Source organism: Triticum aestivum, chromosome 4A (assembly GCF_018294505.1).
Source record: "Triticum aestivum cultivar Chinese Spring chromosome 4A, IWGSC CS RefSeq v2.1, whole genome shotgun sequence".
NCBI lineage: Eukaryota > Viridiplantae > Streptophyta > Magnoliopsida > Poales > Poaceae > Triticum > Triticum aestivum.
The window spans coordinates 699,085,445-699,096,307 of record NC_057803.1 but is presented as its reverse complement, the minus strand read 5'-3'; the positions used below and the strand labels follow the sequence as shown (position 1 = coordinate 699,096,307).

At 45.2% G+C, this 10,863-nt stretch overlaps 1 pseudogene; it reads right to left on the bottom strand.

Annotated features, from left to right (window-relative positions):
• Window positions 1-8,362: 8,362 nt before the first annotated feature.
• LOC123084313 (cytochrome P450 704C1-like) lies at window positions 8,363-10,474 on the bottom strand (annotated as a pseudogene).
• Window positions 10,475-10,863: the final 389 nt, after the last annotated feature.

Sequence of the window (10,863 nt, the reverse complement as noted above, 5' to 3'; positions counted from 1 at the left end):
ATAAATAGCATCGATTACATATAAGTTGAACGACTATGCAAACCAAAGAGACATCCAAGTTCATTAAAGTTTAATATTACAACATGAGCCAATCGACATTTCAGATAGCATCACTACTTTCGACTCGACTCAGGGGACCAGAGCGTGGATGAAGCCGCCGTCTTTCGTGATGGTCATGAAATTGCAGGCGTTGTCAGCCTGCATTTGTAGCGTTGTTTCAATCTCACTGTTGGACGGTTAAGATCTGAGGTAGAACTGCCCCGAGGTATGAAGGACATATTGATGGATGATTGCCGCAAACTCCGAATGGATGCGAAAGAATTCTTGTCTGATGTCCGCGTCCTGGATTGCCGACAAGCTAGTGGCCCAATCTTTGAGATTATCTGGTAGCAGAAGGTGATTATAGTCCCGTACGATCGCCCGCATGTGATGGAGGGCGTATATGTAGTAGGCATCCTTCTGACCGCCAGGCGGCTACTTAACGCAGGGGAACATCTTATTGTGGATGAGCACGTGATTGCCGTACCTATGAACTAGCCTCTTGAAGGTGCCTCCAGATCTGGCGTAGCCGGGGAGAGCATCATCAAGAACTTTCTTCATATTTGTGTAGTCTATCTTCGACTCACGGTCCGGGTCAAAATACGTGGCCAAGGAGTATTTTGGGCATAAGACGATGAGTGTGCAATGTGTGTCACTGCACAAAACACGAAATGTTAGAAAAAAATGATCGAAATCTAAGAAATCATATGTTACGGGGCGGTGAGGGGATGACTTACTCGGGAAAGTAAGGCACGAGGAAGTTATCCTTATCTGGGTTTGCCAGAATGACGCCTTCGAGGTTTGAATTCGCGACTTGCCGGTCCCCAGCGATGCCCAAGATCTTGGCACACATATAGAAGGGGTCGACTATCACGATGTCCGGGGTCTTGTCTCGAATGAACCGCATCTCCATACTCAGCGAAAATAGCCGAACGAAGGTGTAGTGGAGCGGATGAAGGTTAGACATAGCAAAGATGTCATCAAACCGCAGGACGATCGTACCCCCGATGGCGCTATCCACAAAGCCCTTGCCCTCTGGCACCTTGGCCACGAAAACCGGGTATGCCACATCATTCTGGGAGAGACGGCGCTTCTCCAAAGAAAGAACACTGTGATGCAGACTCTGCATAGCACCGGTTGCAGCATTGAGCATATTTGTCGGTAGCATCGCCCTACCCGCCACATGCACCCTCCTCGAGATATCCTTAGGTGAAGGTGGCCCGTCCTCAGCACGGATCATACTCGGTGTCGCCTGGCTCGCACCGGCGCCCTTGTTAGTATTTCATTTCCGTCCCTTCTTCTTGATCTGCTGTAATGGGATCGAGTTCTGCTCACAGACCGCCTTCTTGAGCGTGTTGGGGCTGATAATATTACGCACCTTGGCTATCTGAGGCTCGGTGAAGGCAGCAGCTAGAGGCGTCTCCTGAGAACTGAACGCCAGACAACGCCTGTTGCAATTAGGTTTCTTCGTGGTACCAGCTAGATCGCGGTCGTCTTTTTCAGGTTGGGTTCTTGAGAAGGAGGCCCGCATAATTCATCACTGTACCCATGTTCGGCAAAGTACTTATCGACGTTGGTAAATGTACCATCGTCGTTGTCGTCGTCGTCCGGATCCTGTGCCATATGCATGTCCGGATCCTGTGCCATAGGGATGTCCGGCATGTCCGGTAGCGTTGCGGCGTTCTTGCCATGGCTTGGCGCCGGCACGACTGGCAGTCTTGTCTGTGGTGTGTTGTCCCCCGCCCCCAAATGAATCTGGCTCTTCGGCCAAAGCAGGGGCCAGCTTACGCAGGCGCTGAGGGTCATCTCATCATCTTCGTCGGCCCCAGCGGGTTGAATCGGAGGTAACAACTCGTCGCAGCCTGGCGCACCCGAACCAGTTCAACCCTATACACTATGGGTGGCATCAGATTACCGTGGAACACGGGGTTGGCCGGTTGAACGATTCTGCCCTTGGCGACTTCGATCAACTCGCCGCCCATGAAGTGCAGGAGAGTGCATGGAACATCGGCGACGCCCTGCGAAAACATGTAGGGCGTCAGGGATGCCCAGTCAAAGGCAAGGAGATGAAGTCATCAGCCGAGCGGCTTAGTTACCGTGATGCCGTCGAGCTCGGCTAATGTCGAGGCACCGCCAACAGCGGGCGTGCAACTGACGGAGGGGCCACTTGCTGGCGAGGTGTCGGCCGGCGTACACCCTCCGGGTGCATTAAGCTCCAATGCCCGTGCCGGCGCCGGAGACACGAATACCGCCTCCGGCGGAGACACCAATGGCGGCGCATGTGTGTTGTGCGAGTTGCTGGCCGTGAAGATGGGAATCGGGGGTTGCCCCTATTGGCCGCCCGCAATCCACGCCGTCAGCCCCTGAATCAAGGTAGGCACCATGGCGGTGAGCGTTGTTCTGAGTTGTTATTGCACTTGCTCTTGGATAATCTCCGGAATCCGCGCCACTTGTGCCTTGAGTTCTTGAACCTCGTGCGACTGGCTTTCCGAGCTGGTCTTTCTCTCCTTTCGCCCACCAGCGGTATAGTATGATGACCATTTTATGGACAAGCCTTTTCCGGCCACACGACCAGCTGACGACGGCTTACTGAGCTTATCCTTGTTTTTCATTACATTCAACGCCCTATTTAGAGTGTTGTCCCAAGCAGGGGAGCTCTGAGACGACCCCGCGCTACTGCTTTCAGTCTCCTGCAGAAGGAATGTGAACCATTTAGAAATTTGGCTTCATTAATTACAATGCAACCATATGGAGCTAATTACGCGGGGGTGTATTCCTTACCAGAACAACCTCAAGCGCCTTGGTCTTCGGATCCGTGGTAAGCTCCTTTGTTACCGGGTCCTTCTTGTACCGGGCCCTGACAAAGTTCCTGGTCTGCTTGTCATGGTATTTCTCAAAGCAGGGCGGTAGGCCTTGCTCGGCACGCTCCGCGTCCTCCTTGTCCCATATAGGCTCCACCACTTTGTAACCGTCGGGACCGAGTTGGTGGACCCCTAAGTTCAACTCCCGCATTTCTTTCCCCCATTGACTAGATTCCACGGTTGCGCTGCTCTCACACTTGATCTTGAACTCCTTGTAGTCATCTTCGCTGATCGGAGGATATTTCTCCTGGATCTTCTCATAACTATCACCTTTTTCAATCATTCTCTTCACCGAGCTTCTCCAAGTAGACAGGGACGTGCTCATCCTCGTGAGGGCGGCATTGTTCACATTATTCCCTGAGAGACATGTGTTTGCAAAGTCAGCGGGGAACTTGTATCGTTCGTGCAGCTTCGTGAAGAGGAGGCTGCGCAAATTCCCTCGGTCCTTATGCCTTAGGTTCTCGGTGTTGATCGAGATGGTGCTCTAGAGAATGCACCCGAGCTGAACCGAGTACCCCTTGACTAATTCTTTGGGCGCCGTTGGATGCCTGTCGGAGTTCACTTCAGTAAATTCCTCCTTGACGGTGTCGAGCACATTCGGGCGCCGATCCTTATGTTGCCTCTTCAGTTAGCTTCCATCTGTGCGCGCGCCGCCATCATCAATGGTGACATCCTCGGCGGCACCATCAGTGGTGTCATCCCCGACGCCACTAGGGGTTGTGTAGTCAGGATCGGTGTCTTCCACGACGTCCTCATAGCGGTGAGGTTCTTCCTCCATCTCCTAGGACAGCTCCCAGAATTGCTTGCCGCCCGAACCGCCGGCCTCATCGTTGTTGGCCATGTTTCGCTCTAAATAGAAAAAATGTTTGGTCAAAAAGTTGGTTATTGTCAAGGAACAAGATCATGGAATCATCAATTAGGGTTTGTCGACACTGAGGCATCCTAAAAGCTAAGCCTTTATCATTTAGGGTTTGTCGACTCCGAGGCACCCTAAAAGCCTAAGCTTTCATCATTTAGGTTCTTATCGACACCGAGGCACCCTAAAAGCCAAGGTTTTATCATTTAGGATTTGTCGATGCTTGGGCCTAATCACTTGGCTCTATTGCCACCTATGGTTTAATGCAGCAAGAATGGCGGGGCAGTTGATCCTACTTAATTAAGTACTAAGATACCCCGGCTCATGCATTAGTCGCAAGTACCCCATATGTCCTATTTTTAGCAAAGTCATGCTAAAATTCATGGAAAATTTCAGCATGACCTTTGCTGAAAATAGGACATATGGAGTACCCAAATTTGCTGGAATGTAAGTTAATCGACATTCTAGCAATCTCAAGGGCCTCTCGGGGCACCTGCAAAATCATTATCCCCGCGTAATGAAGTCACCAATGGGTCAGTTCAGAAGATCACAAGTAGCATCATCACAAGTACACATCATCTATAGCTTTATATTAACAAAGCATCAGCACATATACAAAAGACCACTTATACCAACAGTATGGTTTATATCAGATTTAGAGTTAGAAACAGGAAAAACTGGTGCTTCAAAGCCAACTGGACACAATTTACATCTATCAGTACAAGATGAACTGACTAATTTCAAGTGTTCACAGGTGAACTTGTACCATGGATGAGCCTAGTGCTTCATTAGTCAACTGAACAGAGATAACAGGGCATAACACCATACATAAAGTGATGAGCATACATACTACTGTCCAAGCAATATTGCCACTGATATAAACATTTTATTGTTCAAGACTTCAACTGAAAGTAGCTAACAAGGTAACAGATGCAAGACTGCCACTGATATAAACATTTTATTGTTCAAAAATTCACTCAACTTAACATGACAACCCACAAAAATTGTTTTGATTCCAATAGCTGCTGTAAAATACATCCAGCAAAGGTGCTCTAAAATCAGAAATACTACCCCCCAAATCTTTAGCTCAATTCTGAAAAGACATGGTCTTCTAGTTACAATACTACCCCCCAACAGTTAAGATCCCAGGTGAGTAACACACTTTGGTCTTCTAGTTACAAAACAAAACTGACATAATTCTAGATGCCACTTTGGTCTTCTAGCTAAACAAGTGAAGTTTCACCCATATAAGAACAAGTGAATTCTAGTCACATTGACACTCATGGTTTTCTACAAACACCAAGTACTAGGGTACACAAAAGTTCTGAAATTTGTGTGCCTAACTGAATTTTCAGTAACCGAATAAACTGAATTTTCAAAACTACAAGAAGCCATTTAAAAAAAACCTCTCATCTCATATGAGGAGTGTTAATCCTAAGACTAATAGTTTGTTGTGCAGTACAGCTACAATGATGCCCTGTCCATTTGTCCCTCCCCAACTAGATACTAGAGTAGCACTGTTCATGCCCTGTCCATTTCTATAACCAGTAAGAACAAGGGGATGATTTTAGCAAGTTAAGTGCAACTCTAGCACCCTGTGCATGAAATGTATTATGTATCAAACCATCAATTAACTGCTGAAAAACAAAAACCTTCAGGACAGAGTGAAAACAGTTACCGAACTCAATTACTAAAGATATGTAAAATATATGACACAAAAAATAAAGAAATCATGTTGATGAATAAATTTATAGAGTATATAACCACAATTATAAAACCCATCAAAATAGTATTGTGTCAAGTTCAGTTTGAAAATTCAGTTACCGCTTGAGTGATTTGACACCAAAAGTTACTCCCAAAAATTACAATGACTGTATATTGACTGCATATATTCACTGTATAGGACTGAATTCAGTCAAGAAAACCTGTCAATTTCTATTCACTGCATATATTCACTGTACAGGCTATCAAGTTCTATTTCAGCTCAAGTTCCATTGCTTTTGTTTTGAAACTGCTTGGTAAATTAACTAGGAGTACATGAGTATACAGGATCAAGCTAACCGAAAATCCTTGATATTCCCCTTTCGTAACTTGCAGTGATTATTTTGTTTCTGTTCTCTTAAGATGTACTAGATGGATGACCCTATGATGATTTCTTGTGCTGTTTCTTTGTGCATACTTCAGTTTGTTATCGTCAGACGGCAAGAGAAGTTGAAGATGCCGGGCAGATAATGTTCTAAACTGGAAGTCAAAAAATACTACATGGAGGCGATAATGCTTTAATATGAACTGGTGGCTATGATCCATGCCAGGGGCAAAGGGGCCAACATGGATTAGTGGCCATCCGGAGGAGGCAAAAATTAAGGCCTAATGATGCAGCGCAACCGATTTGGCAACATGCTAATCATGCGGAGCACATAATCGTTAGGTCTTAATGCCCTTTCAGGAAAGAGTGTGACAAATTTGGTGATGGGTGATAACATGAGCCTCAGCAACCGCCCAGCAATATAAACCAGGTCAAATAAATTAAGCAGAGGAGTTTTTGTTACAGAACTGACGAAAGGATCAAGTAGAAAATAGTAGGCGTGACAACAATAACAATAGGATTCATTACTGTGTAGATTACTTAATGACGCATCACCACAACAGGGTGACAGTGTTGGCCTTGGCTTGGCCCTACACACAACATTAAACCAAGAAGGCAAGATCACTTTTCTTTTTCATCCTGTTCATGGTATATTCAATTTATTATACATATGGATTGAACATACAACCCATTAACAGTCGCCCAAGGGTCGAGCGAGGAGCTATGCCACGTGGGCGTTAGGGACGGGCGAGGGAGAAAAACAGATAGCTGAAAAGAAAAGAATATCGGCCAGATAACACCTCCCCTGTTTTCTCTTCCCCATGAAGCAACCTCTGCTCCTCCTCGTTTCTCTCCTCCGCCTCTTCCTCCAGGGGCAGTTGCAGAGGGACCTGTCAAGGCGGCAAGCAGGATGGGTGGCCAGCTCATTCTTTGCCGGATCTCCCAGCTAGGGTTGCCGCCGCCGCCACCCTCACCCGCACTCGCGTTCTCTTCTAATCCGGCTGCGAGCTCCACCCCCTCCAGCGGTCCAGCCTTCGGAGGACAGGGGTGCGGGGCAGTGGTGGACGGGCCTGTGAAGGAGCTGCAAGAGGCGCTGGATGCGGACATCCAGGCCGCATCATGAAGGAGCGGGAGATGCAGAGCTACATCAGGACCGCGAGCGCGAGGTCGCCGGGTTAGTCCTCGTCAATTTGGAATCTACAGGACTTTCCAGGAGTTCTGCTATTAAGGTTAGCCCTCCTCAATTTGGAATTCTGAATTTAGACTCCTAGACTTTGATTTGTTCTTTAAGTTTCTGATGATCTTGCGATTCAATACACGAAAACAAGGATTCACAGAAGCAAAAAGGCTGATTGGAGTAGAGGAATTAGTTTTTGCAATAAGCGTGATTGGAGTAGAGGATTTGTGTGTGTGCAAGGTAAGGCAAGCCAATAGGCAGAGCTCCCATCTAGCCAGGGGAAGGAGACGCACGCATCATCACAGTTGGGGATGGGGTGTATCAACAAATGCATGATCAACTCACACCTAGCTGAAAGCACACAAAGGTAGCACGTCACACCAGCCCGTACACAAGGAGCAGGGCTTGCTGTAGTCTTGACCAAGACATGTACACGGAGATCAGCTTGGTTGATAGCTATTGTTGTCTCGGCAGCTCTCTCTTAACTGGGTGGTAGCCTTTGATTATAAGTCTATGACAAAAGTTCGCGGCAAGCTACTGAAGAAATCAATCGACCTGCCTCTGTTGGCTAGCTTTGGCTAGATTGCATGTGTTCTTGCTCATGGAGAAATTGATCTAGGGCTATAAAACAAACATATGTACTGTGGAAGTACACGAAGAAACACTTGCGATTGGAACAAGGAAGGTGCTGGCCACAAGGTTGATGAATGAGAATACAGAGATTTCTTGACAGGTCGAATTCATCTTGATTTCCTAAAGTGAACCAGAATAGTGCATCTTTTGGCAGTGCTTTAGAATACTTAAACAGAGATAGTTATTACCTTCAAGATGTACTGTTGAGTTGTGGGATTTGTAACCTTTTAAGTTGTACAGATTTGACATGCAAACTACTCAAAACTTGGTCATAGCTCTGTATTACATGGATCCTTAGCAACTATATGCGCTTTTTGTTCATGTTGTGTTGATTTATACTAGGCATTTTGTTCAGGTTGTATTACATTGATTGTAAGTCAGAAATGTACTAAGTAGTTATATCGCAATAAGCATGGGCTTATTGGTTTTCATTCTACCTTCTCAATTTTTGTTACTGTTAACAGTACCACCATAATCAGGCATATTCACCGGCGCGGCGTGCCGCTATATCTGACAGAAAGTGTGCTTTCTCAGCATGAAGATAATAGAATGGGAAGGTATGATCTTCATGGGCCTTAGTGGTACTATCATATTATGACAACTGCTGCAAAGTTCATATAATGATCCTTGTTTCAGACTCAGTTCAAAGGACCAAGCTGATCAATAGGTTTCAGCCATGGCTAGCTATCCTCTCTTGCAATTTTGTGATGTCATGTTTTAGCCATGGCATAAATCATGTAGTTCATTCCATCTCCTTTTATTACTCGTTGGCCGTTTGGCAGTACATCACCTTCATCTGCCATCTTACCATCCTGAAAAGTGTAGCATAAATTAAGTTACTGTGTATGCCAGATCCAAATTAGATTATGTCGAAGCTATCTGGACTTGTTATTTTTGGACACTACTATTAAAATGAATAGCATGAGGAATGATTTGTACCACTGGAACACCAGGATACAGCCGGAGAGTCTTGGTAATCGCAGCATGGAGGTAGTGCATTTTGTCGATAGCACCTTGTTTCAATCTTGCGGTGAATATTTCCATGCTGGTATCTTCTTGAGTCCACTCGACATATTCTCTGATTTCAAAGGCAACCTTATCCTGCACTACTGGGTTCTTGCAGAGCATGTAGAAGAACCATGTAAGGGTATTCCCTGTGGTGTCTTTACTAGCAATCAGGAAGCTGAGGACTATGTCACGAAGGTAACGATCGTTCATCATCCCAGTATGAATCTTGATAGTATGTCATCTCTGGCTTTCTGCATTTATCATAAAAGATAGAATTGAACATATGTAAAATTTTGAAATAGTTGTAACAAACTATCATACAGGTTGACTTACATGGCCACTTATGTTCTTCATGATCTCTCTCTTTTGATGGATCAACTGTATCACAAAGTCGTCGATTATCTTTATGCTCCTCTTCAGTTTGGCTTCTGACCCGATATTAAGATACCTTTTCAACTCCCAGAACATATCAACATACCGATGGTAAACAAGAGAATTTGCCTCATTGAAGGCCTTGCTGAATTCAATGCTGGATTCATCTGATCCTGATAGCGTGTTAAGGTCAAAACCGAATCCCACTTTGTAAACCCGCAATCAATCAATTAATTCTTATCTTTACTTTGCTCACTCAGAAATCTTAGTAATGCATAGCCCAATTCAGAAGTTTTGGAGAAACTATGTTTACTCTATTTGCCAAGAATAGCTAACTGAATTTTTATTTGGCCATTTAGGTCTAGGATTTGATTTGCTTCTCTCTTTTGTAGTTTAAAGTTCTAAATTTGACATGCATAGAGTGAACTATTAAAGCTAGAATTATGATCTTAGCACTTACAGTACTATACTGTTTATATTGAGGAAGTACCTGCAAGTTTATGGTAATTCTGTTAGCTGCTGCAGCTGAGGTCTTCTCTGCCAATTTCATAGCATTCATTCGGAAAACATCACTGCTGTAGTCACGTAGCACTTTGGTTGAGAACTCATGGCTTGCTAGCTTTCTCTGGTGTTGCCACTTCTCTCCGTCTGTAACGAAAATCCCATTTCCAAACAGATCCTTCACGGTCTCCGTGTTGAAGGCCCCCTGTAAAATAGGATCCATCATTGCGAAATTATAGTCAGACAAAGTATTTCCACAGGCACTCAGTTTACTCTCTAAATAGAACTCCCTCCGTCCCCTAATATAAGAGCGTTTTTGACACTAGTGTACTGCCAACTAGTATCAAAAACGCTCTTATATTGTGGGACGGAGGTAGTAGTATATTATTAGTCTGACTAGCATGAATGAAAATTCATAGGTGGATAGAACATGGCAATATGTTCTACAGACTACTCAAGTTTTGACTTTTGGCCATCCTCTTCAAATTTTGAAGGATCCTATTTACCATCTGACATGCATACTGAATCATCTACCACCATCTTACTAGTTAGCAAGAAAAACAGGAGGAACAAAAATGATGAGCAAGGAAAACTACCCTGCTGTATTTACTGAAGTTTGTCTTAAGGATATGCTCGATGACGGCAGGGTCGGCGGTTAAAATCTCACTGTGCCCAGGATAGACAAGCCTAATGGTGGGGTGCAGGAGTGCATACTTCACATGCTCATCGAAGATCTTGTCAAAGTTGTTGAGCTGCCGGAAGACGGTCCCGGTGAGCGGCGGCCGATCATGGGCTCTCTGGGTGAACTCTCTGATGTAGAAGACGGCAAAGGATACAACAACGCCAATGATGTAGAGGGTGATCACCATCAGGGCTAAGGCGAGAGCTGAGACTACACATATGCCCGTGGATGCAGCAAGGGAGGAGAGCTGGGGTGCCATGATCAGCGCTAGCTGCTGCTTGCTGAGAGTAAGATTACCATGTTCAACATCTTATATATGTGATCCGCGGGTCCACTGTATTTGTTTCGATTTGGTCAGTGTCACTGTCTTCTAGGAGAGGACAATGACATGAATGTTTCTATATTTTCAAGTTTTGGACAGTGTTGTAGAAAATGGGTAACTTGTTTTCAGAATATGTTCATGGCTTGGGAGAAAATTCCTATGCGCTGATCAGTCACCGAATATGAATTTGTGTCTGCAAATAGAGTTTGGTAAGAGTTTGTGCATATCATTTTGACATGAAAGGCTTTCCTAGCAACAAAGATCTCCATAAGCACATCTCTCGCTCTTACCATGTCACTCTGCTGTTTCAGGATAACCACAATTCA